The sequence below is a fragment of the Hyalella azteca genome, unplaced genomic scaffold (assembly GCF_000764305.2).
Source record: "Hyalella azteca isolate HAZT.00-mixed unplaced genomic scaffold, Hazt_2.0.2 contig5093, whole genome shotgun sequence".
In the NCBI taxonomy this organism is placed as follows: Eukaryota; Metazoa; Arthropoda; class Malacostraca; order Amphipoda; family Hyalellidae; genus Hyalella; species Hyalella azteca.
Window position 1 is genome coordinate 588,585 of NW_025935295.1, and position 13,036 is coordinate 601,620.

Consider the following 13,036-nt stretch of genomic DNA (forward strand, 5'->3'; position numbering starts at 1 on the left):
GGCAGATCCGTCACCTCTCCAGCAGCCAAAGAGCAAAACCCGCGCTCAGATTTGCATCCCGCGCGCGAAAAAAAAACAGCGACAATGGAAGCGAGCAGGAAACGCGACATAACGGCCAGGATATGAGCGCTAGAAGCACAATAACCTTCTTTATGAATAACATTAGAGGGAAAAACGCACGCCATCACGGGCTTGAGACACGGCTTATACGGTAAGTAGATTGACGAATGAGGCAGGGCGCGTGTATGCCAGCGTATAAATGAGTTGCAGCACAAAATTTTTGCACAGACGATTTCCAAATTCAGCTTCAACTAAACATTTTTAAAAGAAATTCATAAAAAGATATGAAACATTATTTGAATTAGTAATTTGACGGAGCCTACATGTACAGTACTACATCATGCAATTTCGATTAATGGAAGAGTTCAACACTAAATTATACAGTAGACATGTTACAAGGTAAACAAGAATCGATTAATAGAGCACTGAAATTAGAAAATATTACTACAGCGGTCGTCCCATTTCGTCGTCGCCCTCGCAAATGGTATGCGTAATGGCCTCTCAATTAGGCTCCGATGACGGCTACAATTTAGAGCGCACGGCTGATGCAAAGTAGGGAAGGAGCTACAGCTCAAAGCATGCCAACTGTAACCCACAAGAGCCCGTAACGGTCATTACCATCTCACTGTTTAATTGTTCGGAGAACGAACTCTCTACAGTATTAATTAAATTATTAATCAAATGTGAATTTAGAAGCGAATACAAACTTTTCAACCACTATAGCGTCAACAACGAATTCAAAAAATGGCAAAGCCTTTTGGAACCGCCGCAAGAGCTGCACTTATAGTTCTGGCAACATTTACGATAAGACATGTGAATGTAAAATTACCAATAATGACCCGAGCATTTGCGGAAGGCATTTAGGAATCATTGAAAGACTAGAAAGCACTGGCTTTCTAATGTAATCGTAACCTTGCAAGAACCAAATATGACGACCACATTACGTGCGCAAAGTAATTTTCGAGTACGAAATGTTTTCGAGCAAATATTCGAGCATTTGCTAGTAAAAACCTCAATAAAGCTAACTTGATTTACAAAATCTTGGAAACAAGGACTCGGCAAAAATTCATTTTTTTGCAGGGCAATATTTCTTTATTTCCTGCTTGAAACACTTCTCAGAGCCGAAAATAAATAAATTATGGATCAATAAATATTCAGAGAATAGAGGGAAAATACATCAGAGAAGTGATGAGGCTATCGGCACGTGAAGCTCACAGGCAACAGGCCTCGTGTGTGTGTAGCAGGACGTTCAACGTGCCTCGGTGTCATTCCAGACGCGTTCCAGCAGAGCAGAGCCATGTTTACTATCGCGCACTCTCCGACTAAAGAGGATTGCCGTCGTATGGGGAGACTGGGCGAACAAAATTCGTCGGTGTACATATCAGTGTCAAGGGAGAAGAATTGTTCGGATTACCATTAAATGCAATCCAATTGAAGGGCGGTTGCGAAGAGATCCGCGTCTGGCTGACTGACGTACACCGAATGCGAGTGAACGTTCGCCATACGAATCGAGTAGCATCGCGAATCGAAATGGAAGAATGGGAACGAAACTCTCGATGTTAATCCGAAAAAACTTGAGAGTGAGTGAATATCTCGGAAGATTAATCGCATAAAACATATGCCTGGATATTTGATCATTAAACAACAAACAGCAAGCGATAAGAACTCATGTCAATCATTTGCGCGATTTCTAACGACGTAAATGACATGTTCAAATGGAGTGATTGATTTCGGTAAGGTACAAATAATAAGTACAATGATTTCTTCACGTCATGAAAACCAATATATAAGCAAGGCGGTCATAAATTGCTGTAAATATTTGTGAAAGCAATGCCAAAACCTTTCGATTACCTTGTAAGTGCAAAGTTACACTGTTTGAAAGGGTCTCAGACTATAAACATATTCGATTACCGTCTAGGATTGAATTTATCAAAGAAATATCTGGTTAATTAAGCACGCAGTTACGTTTATTAAACATTAACGATACATCAGTACAAACGTAGTTCAGATCAAAATAATTCTTTGCCTTACTCTAAATTGATGTGACGTATGCAATTTTATTTGGCAAATATTCATTTGAGACTGGCAAATTTGAGACAGTGGACATACATGCGGCTTTTATTCTCGATTCATTGCATTAGATTTTCAATGCTCGGGGGGCACAGCAACAACACTAGCTATGACTACACTATGTTATTTGCTACACTAAATTTCATGTTAATACTAAAATAAATAACTACACTATTTTACACGTTATAGCAAAACTTTATTATATGTTATAGCAACACTATTTAATATGTTATGTATTATAGCGTAATGGCTGTGGCAAGGCATGTAGCGAGATGCTGCGCAGTGATGGATGACTGTACTGATATAGCGGTTGATTGCCTTCAATGTACATCTTGAAATTAAAACGAGTTTTTTTCCGTAAATGGATAGTTAAATCAATTGTTTACACTTAAAACATATAAAACGATGAATTATTCTGCATATTTTAATAATTTTAATAATATTTTAATAATTTAGTTAATGCGTGTTTCACAGTCATAAAACAATGTATTATTTGCGGATTTTAATAATTTATTTATTGCGTGTTTCACAGTCAATCAATTAGTAGGCAATGAAAATCAAAGTCATTAGTTTAATTATTATGTCTGTGTGCGAAGATTGCCAGATGCATTAATCAATGAGCGTCAGAATTTCGTTTTACGGGACTGAACTACCTTAATTATTGCACATCTATTATAATCTATTATTAAAATCTATGTAAATCTTTTATTCTATTATTTATCTACTTTTCTATATTGATAAGATCCCAACAAAAATTGAAAAACTTATGAAGACATTAAACAAGTGATCCATTATGATAGTTAAAGTTATTTTTTACTAGGAAAATTCAAAGGACGATAATACTGATAATGATGATGCGACTAATATTTCAATAGAATGTTATCAAATAGTTGTAAATTGTAATTGTATTGTATAACTTCTACATGAGAGGCAGAAAATTCCGTCGTGTTTAATTAACAAACCATTAAAAGAATAGAATTGAGCCATGAGGGCGCAATGAATGACGGAAAACTCTCACGCTATTCTTGGGCAATGCAAACCAGGATATAAACTAAGAAAAAATAGGCACTCAAAATTAAGAGTGATATGTACCGACCCTGAAGCAAGGAACAATACTTCAATGCGGTTTGAAGCTGCCAAGTCAACGAAAAAATGGTCGTCAAGTCAAGATCAGCAATGCGAGTGCAAGAATCATGCGGGTTGTCAGTTCAAGAGTCACCTCATAACCGAGGATATTTGTTTTCGTAGTATGAAAACAAGTAAAAATGAGTTAGCCGATGATTCTAAAATGTTTAAATTTAGAAAATCTCACTGAAACACGCATTCTTTTCTCGTTAAAAACATGATACTGACATTCTAAACCCATTTCCATGCTCGACGACGCTGCTCGACTAGTTCGAAAACATTTCAAAACAAAATACCAACGTCCACCAAATGGATTTCAAAAATTTTCGCGTTGCTGAATTAAAACTCTAGTATAAATGCTGGTCGAATAAACCTCCAGGTACATCAACGCAAAATATAATATTCGCACAAGATATTCAATGCTGCACACAGTTACATAATTTATTCATGACAACCCAGCTCGTTCCTGTTTGCAAGACTCAAAATAATTTTCCAAGTAGATTTGTCGTCGCCGTTCACTCGACGAGGCTTCGTTGCAACGAAGGAAATCCATCAAGTAATTTCCTGTATTTGACTAACATTTCCTCAAAAGAAGAACTTACGCTGCGATATTGAATTACTCCTGAGCTGTTTTTGAATCTTTGCGATCAACCAACTTCTGTCGTCTGGCTGGAGAAGGAAAGAATATAAAAACGCGGCTGAACTTTGAGGGAGTTTGGGAGATACCGCGAGGTGGCGTTGCGATGCGCGTCAGATAGCGTCGTCGCCGTCTGCGTATCTGCACCAAATGGAAGGTTGAACCAAACACGACCAACACAAGTCGTTCGTTTCCTTCCAGTCGCTCGTGCTCCAGAGGTCAGAGTTTCGTAAAATACAAAATTCCAAACGCTGAATGTTCTACAAGTTTACATGAAAACCTATACTCGCATTGTATCAAATGGTATTCAAATAAAAATCGCTGGTGAGTTACTCTCGTTTTTACAGAAAAATCATGTGGAAATATTGAGTTTTTACTATAATAAACTAATACATATTCGTTAAACTTATTTAAAAGTCAAGAAAGTTGGCTCGAGGTGAAGAATTCGTAACTTCACAAAAAAATCTTGCAGTAAATAATTTCATCATGTTCAGTTAGCGCTGCTCATTTTTTTAAATTAGTGGCGAAAGAAATAAACAAATCCATATCGAAAATAAAATTCGCATGATTAGCAACTTCTTTGATGTCGCTGGAACTGGAAAAGTTTTGCCGTATTAGACGATATACGTTACAAACATGCGCATACTTCACTCTGAGGCGTCGGTTGTTAGTTCTGAACTTAAAGACAGAATGAGTGAACTCCTACACAGAGCATTCATTCACTGGTTTTTCGAGTACGCAATAAGGTCATAGAATTATTCGCATACGCACCAGCGCCGGAAAATTAAAAAACTTGCAACACTGCGAGAGTGCGCTAAAGATAAAAAAAAGTCAAAAATCACTTCACCTCCAGCCGACGTGCGTGCCATTGCATATTCAATAATATAATCTAAATTTATGCATATAATTAAATTACTTAATAAATATTAATGCGGGAACGGAAAACAAGAGTAGTGTTATTATTCATTAGACTGATTATTAACAACCGCGTGGCAGACACAAAGGCAGTTAAAAATAAACCTGATGTCACTAGTGAAATGCAACTCCTCGAAGAAATTAAGACTGAAGGCCAGTGAAGTCTTGATCGTTGGAGGCACAGCGACGGAGCTTGAGACCGGGGGTGTAGCTAGGAACTCTGACATCACAGTGCGCACTTTATTTTGTTGAGTATTGTAAATCGATGCGCCGCAGATGCGCCCTCACTCTTTGGGTTCGGCAGACACTGGGGAGCAGAAAACCCGAAAATATAGACTTCAAAAAACCTTCCAAAGTTCAAAATAATGCAGGATGCTGAAGTGATGAAAGGCGCACGCGGTCTTGGCACATGCAGCGTTTCATGCAGCAAATTATCGTCTGCTTTATTTCGAAATAATTTCATCCCAAATAATACATTGAGAAATTCGCCAAAAAATCACGAGACACAGAGCTTAAACTTATCGAGTGTAAATTATGAACATTATTCACCATTGATTTAATTAAGATGTTGAGTGCCATACGACCAACCGGTGGGTCGATCGTTTCTGATTTATATTTGCTGCGAAACGACCAACGGGCATGTCGTTTATAAAAATGGTAAGGAATGTTAAAAAAACAGAGCTTATTATTATTGCCATTGTTAGCACAAGGCGTCGATAATAAAATATGAAGGTTAAATAAGAGCTTTGAACGTTTTCAGAGTCGAGAAGCGGTAGCATTGAAGATTATACACGTGATAGCAAATGAAAGAAATCAAGACAGTAAAGGATTTCTGCACAGGTCTAAAATGAGCAAAAAGAAACAGGCAGCAAAATTCAACGTTACAGTGGCCATAAAAATGTATGAGAGCAAAGCTTCGGGTCCTTAAAGCGATTCAAAAATTCAAGACTTTCACCATAAATCGAGCTAATTTTTAGGGAACAAGTCTTCGTGACCCCAATAAAGAAATTTATTGGAACGGCACAAAATTTCTAAGAAGTTTATGACTCGGGGCAGGCGGAGCCGAATGCAAATAGGATTGGGAGGAGATTAGAGAAGGCGAGCGACGCAGAGCGGTCGTCTTGGCTGCCACAATCGCGCTAAATGAGGCCTGCTTTCACGCTACCGCTTCTCAAATACTTTAAGTCAACACAAAAATCAAATAATGATTCAACCTCAGGCAACCGAGCACTCATAAATACGATATCAGGATGCAGGGACTGTGGAAAGCGGCAAATTTTTTAAAATAAATTTGAAAATTTTGTGGCCATCTAAAATCAGTCAAACCAGAATGAACGATTTATCGAAATTAGTAGAAGGAAAAATACTCAGAACATTTTCATCATAAAACTGTTATATATAGCAATAGAATATAACTCAAGAATCGAACAAGTCGAATACACTTTGGATGAGAAAATGCGCCTCAAGATAAGAGTTAAACGCAAACATTTACGTTTCCTCATTATATTTTCGTACATTAACCGGATACGAGTGCCAATTATACGAGTGTGAAGTTAAATCAAACTTTTTACTACAAATTCTGTGTTTTTATCATTGCACATGCATGCAAACAAAAATTAATAATTCTCAGCAAACGATTATTTACGAATGGAACTTGCTGCTTCTAGCTTCAGACTAATTTACCAAGTAGCTGAAACTTGTGTGTTTTGAAATTGAAACACACTCACCGTTAATCAAGACGACAGCTGCGGCAGGAGCAGCGTTTTAGGCCCCTGCACGGACAGCTCCTCGAGTTACACCGCCTGAACCGTACGAGGCAGCCGTGTTTCACGAGATCCAGCACAAAGGCTAATCAATGAAGTCTTTGCCGTTCAAAGTGAAAAGAAAGCGCCATATGGCATTCGCGATCAGAGGTCTGTCACAGATTGTTTCTCGCTCGTGTTTCAGAGCGAACCATTAAATTCCGCTCGTCCCACTCTACGCGATCTGAAGGTTCTACATGTATTGAAGCTATATGTGAACATCACGATGGCCCCTACACCGACACAGACAATTGCGCTAAGGGATCACTCAATTGGCGGCACAACGGGCAGCACAATAGGGAGAGACAGACGTAACACTTTGCAGCAGCACATGTAAGTGAGCCAACTCAATCTCGCACAACCATACAGGACCGTACAATATTCATCTCCTTTTTTCAGAATGGCTTTGCGTAAGGGTACAATATGTTTTTTAGACGTTCTCAGCATTTCATGTAATTATTCAGAAAAGATTGAAAATCGAGTTATATTATTAGACGTTCTCAGCATTTCAGGTAATTATTCAGAAAAGATTGAAAACCGAGATATCATTTAACAATAAATATTGAAACACAACATTTAATAAATTAGAATTTCTGACGCCTTGAAAAGCATTAATAACTCGGACAGCTTAACTAACTTAATAATAAATTGAATTTAGGAATTATGAACAAAACGGAGAATATCGTTTGCAAATTCGCTTGATAGCAACGCTTTGTCGGTCTAGTTTTACAAACGGTAGGGTTTCCACAAATCAAGCTCAGACCTATTTATTCTTGATAGTATAAAACCAAGAAGCCTTGAACACTTGACCATAAAACATTCTTCCCTTTGACAGAGCTTATACTTACCCTAATATTGTAAATAATCATGCACCGTCAATTACGTGATCAATTGCAGCTGAAGCATTTCACCAACAACTGCCGTCCATGCAAGTCGTCGTACCATGACTAGTGCGTGGCTCATCAAAAGCTACTCGACAGCTCTCGGAAATGAAGACGAATAGTGAGGGGTGTACATGGCCAACAAGCAGGTGCCCTCAATCGATGAACACAGGCTCTTGGAGGCTTAAAGTGCGTAAATGAAGTGCAATTAGACGACCTTATGAGCCATAATGGATCCTTTTCCCTGTCAGATTCCTCATTGCCAACGACCAACCAAGAGAGAAAATCGCCAGCAACCAAGTCGTAAATTTTCTTTGGTCAAGCCACACTTACGGAAGTACCAGGAAGATTTTCGGTCACGTTTAAATTTATGTTTGATTTCAAGAATAAAAATTAATGAAACACTTCATACATACAGCTCAGAAATAAAAATCCGTGGCATAGTAAGGAACTGTATACTTACCTGGAGAATGCGCTAAACCTGCGAAAGTCTCCAGCAGTCTACTTGACGAGCAGTGCAGTAAACTGCACGGGATTAAGAGGTGGGAGCGGCCTTGACATTAGAATTATAAGGTACGAGGTAGCCAGCGTGCGACGAGCTTGTAAACGCGATAGATCAGAAGTGCACTGCGTTGCGAGGCCGTAAATCCGTCACTGCGAGGCACTAGAACACAACCATGACTTCACGAATGGCTTCTCTTAATTGGCTAGTGCGGTAAATCCCACCAACGCTCGTCAATCCTGCCCAGAAAAGCCGCCCGTCTGCTCAGCTACGAATCACGGCGGAGCGCAGGGCAATGCCAAGTAAAGTGGGTATTTTTTCAGCGGTGTGAACTTATTTTCCGGTTCCTTACGCTGAGATTAAGGTATAGTGGAAAACAAGCTTTATTGGCACTTGGTGCGCCTGAAAATCTTACAGGGCTTCACTCAATTAGACTAGAAAAGGAGAGAAATGCCCTGGTGGGAAGTCTTAAAAAACGTACGATTGTAGACAGCTTGGTGTGAGCTGAAGCCGGCGAAGCGGCGCCGAAGATAGCGATCGGTCATGAGCGGAGTAATTAGTTACGAATGGCTAAGTAGACGCCCGCAAGAGCCCCTTTAGGTGAAATAGATTGCCGTGGTGTGGCACTCTTAAGTGAATTAATTTACGACACAGTGTCATGCTGGAGCTGCGAAATGAGGTTTTAAAATAAACAACTAGTGGTAAATTTAACTCGAGCTTGACCATAAAAAACTTTTATTCAAGAAATGAGAATCAGGCATAATTTCTAATAATGATGCATTTGAGTAATATTAGATTCAGTTGCTTTGCTAGGCGCTGCGGAAATATATCGGAATAATTTCATGAGTGGTGTCAAATTTATCTAGTTAATTTATAAACAATATAATTGGATAATATGGAGGAAAGTAAAAAGCGTCGAATATATAAATAAAAATTGGCATGATGCAAGCATTAATGAGACACAATTGATTATTTTTGAAATGTTTTCTCGTTTTCGAGGGAAAGTCTCCGACGAAGCAAAGACGACTGAAGTTTAACACTAACTGTTCCAAGCTTCATGGTCAAGACAATGTTTCTAATTTAAACTCTGAACTTGCCTCATTCAGGAATCAGCACAACACAATGACTAAAACTCGACGCTCCTGAAGCACGAACGTGAACGATTAGGTTTTCTCTAAACTTAAAAATCGATAGTAGAAACGTCTCTTCCTCAATAGCCTTATAGCATGCCATTGTTTTAGTCGTTTTGTCTTCGTCGTAGATATGCTTAAAAAAACAGAATTAAAAATAAATTCAAAAAGCCATATGTTAGCGAAAGGACAGCAAATTGTTATATAGTTACAGTAAAAAGAAAGTAGACTTTAAACGAAGAGAGACAAAGGCTCTAATTCCAGTAGCAATTTTAAGTAATTGCAATGGAATTACAAAATCAATAGGAAAAGATTGGTCGCAACGCTTTGACACTGGGGAAAGCTCGGCAGTAGCCGCTGCTCTGACACTAAACGCTGTTGCGTTCGCACCAATTTGCGAGCCGTTCCTTGGCGAGCTCGACAACACAGACGCTACAAATGAAACGCATGTTGTAGCTCGTCAAGTTAAACCAGGCATTATGTACTGAGATGGTGGAGAGGTCTTATAGAACGAACAAGCGGTAATGTAAAACTGGTGGTACAACGAGCATTGAAGAGAGAGACGTCGGTCAATGAAATTGATGGTAAATTTGGGCAAAAAAAAAATGCAAGGAGGAAAGCAACAAAAATTTTGTGCATGAATGTAAATCTTCTTGTTCAAAGCACAAGTTTTTCAACTTACGTGATGGATGCAAACGACGCAACGTGTGAGTAGAATCTAAATAACGATGAAATTAATCGGAAACGACCGGCAGAGGGAGCGTGAATTTGAGCGATTAAGCAAGAGGAGCGTTTTGCTTAGTACAAATGACCGAGCCATTAGTGCGTGATGGCTGTGAGAGGGACGGCAGCCTCTGATGACTGATGAAACAAGCGTTCTTACCTCTCTTTATTCGTAGACCAGAAGTCAACGCAATACTCCAAGAAAGAAAGAGATGTCTTGGCCGAACAGAAAAAAGCTACATAATTTCAAAACCAAATGTATACATGTACAAACGCATCCAAGTAAGCATAAAAACAATTCTTCAAGAAAGAGAAAAGTTTTTATTAATGAATAGATAACGTTTCTTACTGAAAAAATATATAACCCATTTTTATATCTCAAGTCAGCTCATATGGCTAGAAGCCGTCTAGACTTGTTTCGAGGGTCTTATTCACTTTCAATTGCGTTAAGTTAGAAGAAAAATCGAAGCGCATAAGCCAGAAAAAAATTAAATTAAACAAATTTATCCGTGGCACTATATCACTCGCTCATTGCAACTACATGATTACAAAAAATGTACATCGGCTGTAAAAACCAACAAAACACAGTTTTATCGTAAAAAAGTTAGAAGATTCTACACAAAACTAATCACCTTATCCAAGATTTATTCACCGAAAGCGTAAATTTGAACGCTGAAATAATAGACCGACAATGAACACGAATCATACCAACTGGAAAGACCAGTGAACCTGCTTTCAATGTTAACATCTGCACAAAAGAAAATAATTTCAACAGCGCAGACGAAAAACAACATTCGAAATAAAGTATTCTTGATGGACAAAACTTGGTTAAAACAAAATTTGCGTTTCACGGTGGAATAAAAGTGCACGACAGTGGCAAGCCTGAAAGGATCAGGACATTATTCAACTCGCGCAGGCAAACTCTAGTCTCGAAGTTTTTTTTTTTTTTTGCGGTGCACAGCAACCGAATTAGCTCTAACCTGCAAATGTGACAGGGCCATTAAACAGGGAGAAAAAATGCAGAAAACTTTATTTCTGCTCTATTATACAATTTGAACCTTGCATTACATGATTTTTCATCGTAAAGTCCGCACAATTTTTCGCCAGGGACCGCAATTTGAGACCAAACCAAGAAAATCCATAGCGTGTGTTTATTGCCTTTGAATGTAAATGCAACATTAATATGCAACTCGAGTATAATGATACAATGCATTCTCGTGTGAACATAGATTTTGAAAACTTTACGAATTTATCAAATACTTTGCATGCAGCATATTAATAACATTCACAAATGATGCTGGAAAATTGACCACTGACCGACAAATCTATACGAAACAGATTATAATTAAAATCTAACGCGTGAATCCATTCGCCACAATCGAATCTCAAATCAAATGGACGTTGATCCAATTTTTATGGAATAACTCTGCACTCCAAAAAATGAAGACCATTATTATTACAGTACATTACAGACGGTTCTCGGTGTGTCGACATTTGATTCTCATTCGTAATCGTGAACTAATGGAAAAACGATTTACACATTGAAATTAAATGATCAAATGACAGTTCATAATATTAATGAGTTTCATAAACTCCTCGCAGCAGCAGTACTGAAGTGCGAAGTGTCTTTTCCGGTCATTAAATTACGTGTATGACTCATAAGTGCTGTGCAGGAAACGTAGCAGGAAATAAATTGTAAGTTAGGCGAGAGCTTAACAGTTTGAGCTCAGCCATAGATAATATTAGGTGGCATGAAGAGACTGAAAAACAGGCGAGAAGGCGTGGGTGCAAAAAACTCTATTAGCTACGTTGTTTTGGTGTATCGTCAGTTTGGTCAAAGTATGAGCCATATAACAACTCATTGCTCAATGTTTACAACTTACTCAGAAACGATTGTATTAATTAAATAAATTTAAAATAAAATTCAATATTGTGAGACGATAGTCACGAAACAAGATACCTAAAATTCTTCGAGAAAAGGATCTGAATGACAAACCTTAAAAACAAAAGAACTCGTGAAACAGTCGATAAATTCCAATAAGGAAAACGTCGACTTTTGTCATGAATAAACATTATAAACAAATTTCTCATTTCGCGACGTAAACACATTGAGGAAATGCGAAAATTCGTTAGTCCGGAAATAACTGAGAAGACAAGCCTCGACGGCGCAGAAGGCGAGTGTAATTCAACAAATGACTCGGCAAACAAATCTGCGCCGAGGTGCGGTGCCTCATCACTCCCAGGGGCAAGCGAATTACAAAGATGCCGGTTTGAAATCAAGCTCTATACTGTAATGAATAAGAACAATAACATAGAATAAAATTAAAGAAAATTCGTTATTGAAGTGTGACGGCGTAGAGAAGCGCCAATAAAACATTTACTGCGAGAAATTTCATCATCGTGAACGTGCATGAGCGGAGAAACGCTGTCGATACCGATAATAATTTTCGAGTCTGAACATGGTATAACTTATATCATATCTACGCATATTGAAGATATATAAACTTATGGTTTGAGATTGAACAAATTAATTTAAATGAGGTTGAACAAAGAATTGATTCTGAACAGTGATTTCCAAAAAGACCATCGTGAATAAACTAAATTCAATCAATCCAATGAATCCATACGAGAGAAAAGTTTTCAAGAAAAAATAATAACTGCTTTAATTATGCACATACTTCCACGTTTTTCGAAGAGTAAAATTGTATCGAACTACGGTAAATTTTACCGGAAACTATACACTCATCAACTCATTTTACAGACGATCGATCAGCAGCAAAATGACAACACTCCATCAGCGGAATGGTCGATGCGATCGGGCGATATAATCCAGAGAGAAAGTATTTATTTTCTCTGTGTCTAAGCCACGTGATCGTTCACGCAGCAGACAGACGATGGCGACTCGATCAGACGGCATCCCAAGGGGCGGCGCCCGCGGCGTGGGGCTCTTGCTGACGAAGATGGAACGTCAGAACACCGCTGGTGAGCGAACAGCCCCGAGGTGAATCAATTTGAAGGCGAGTGATGAAAGAGTTTCGGTGACATCGAGCTACGGGACGACTTTTACAAAACGTATATGAAACCTCATCCCGTACTATATTAAGGAATAAATTAATAATAAGTTTATTCGTGTATGGGAAGGTGTCAATTAATCTGAACATTTTTACGTATTTCAATGATATTAACAATAC

The 13,036-nt window shown here is 38.4% G+C and overlaps 1 protein-coding gene across 5 annotated transcripts in view; it reads right to left on the bottom strand.

Moving 5' to 3' along the window:
- LOC108672526 (plexin-B) overlaps nucleotides 1-13,036 on the bottom strand; it is a 174,944-nt gene that overhangs the window by 22,169 nt on the left and 139,739 nt on the right. The window lies entirely within an intron of this gene.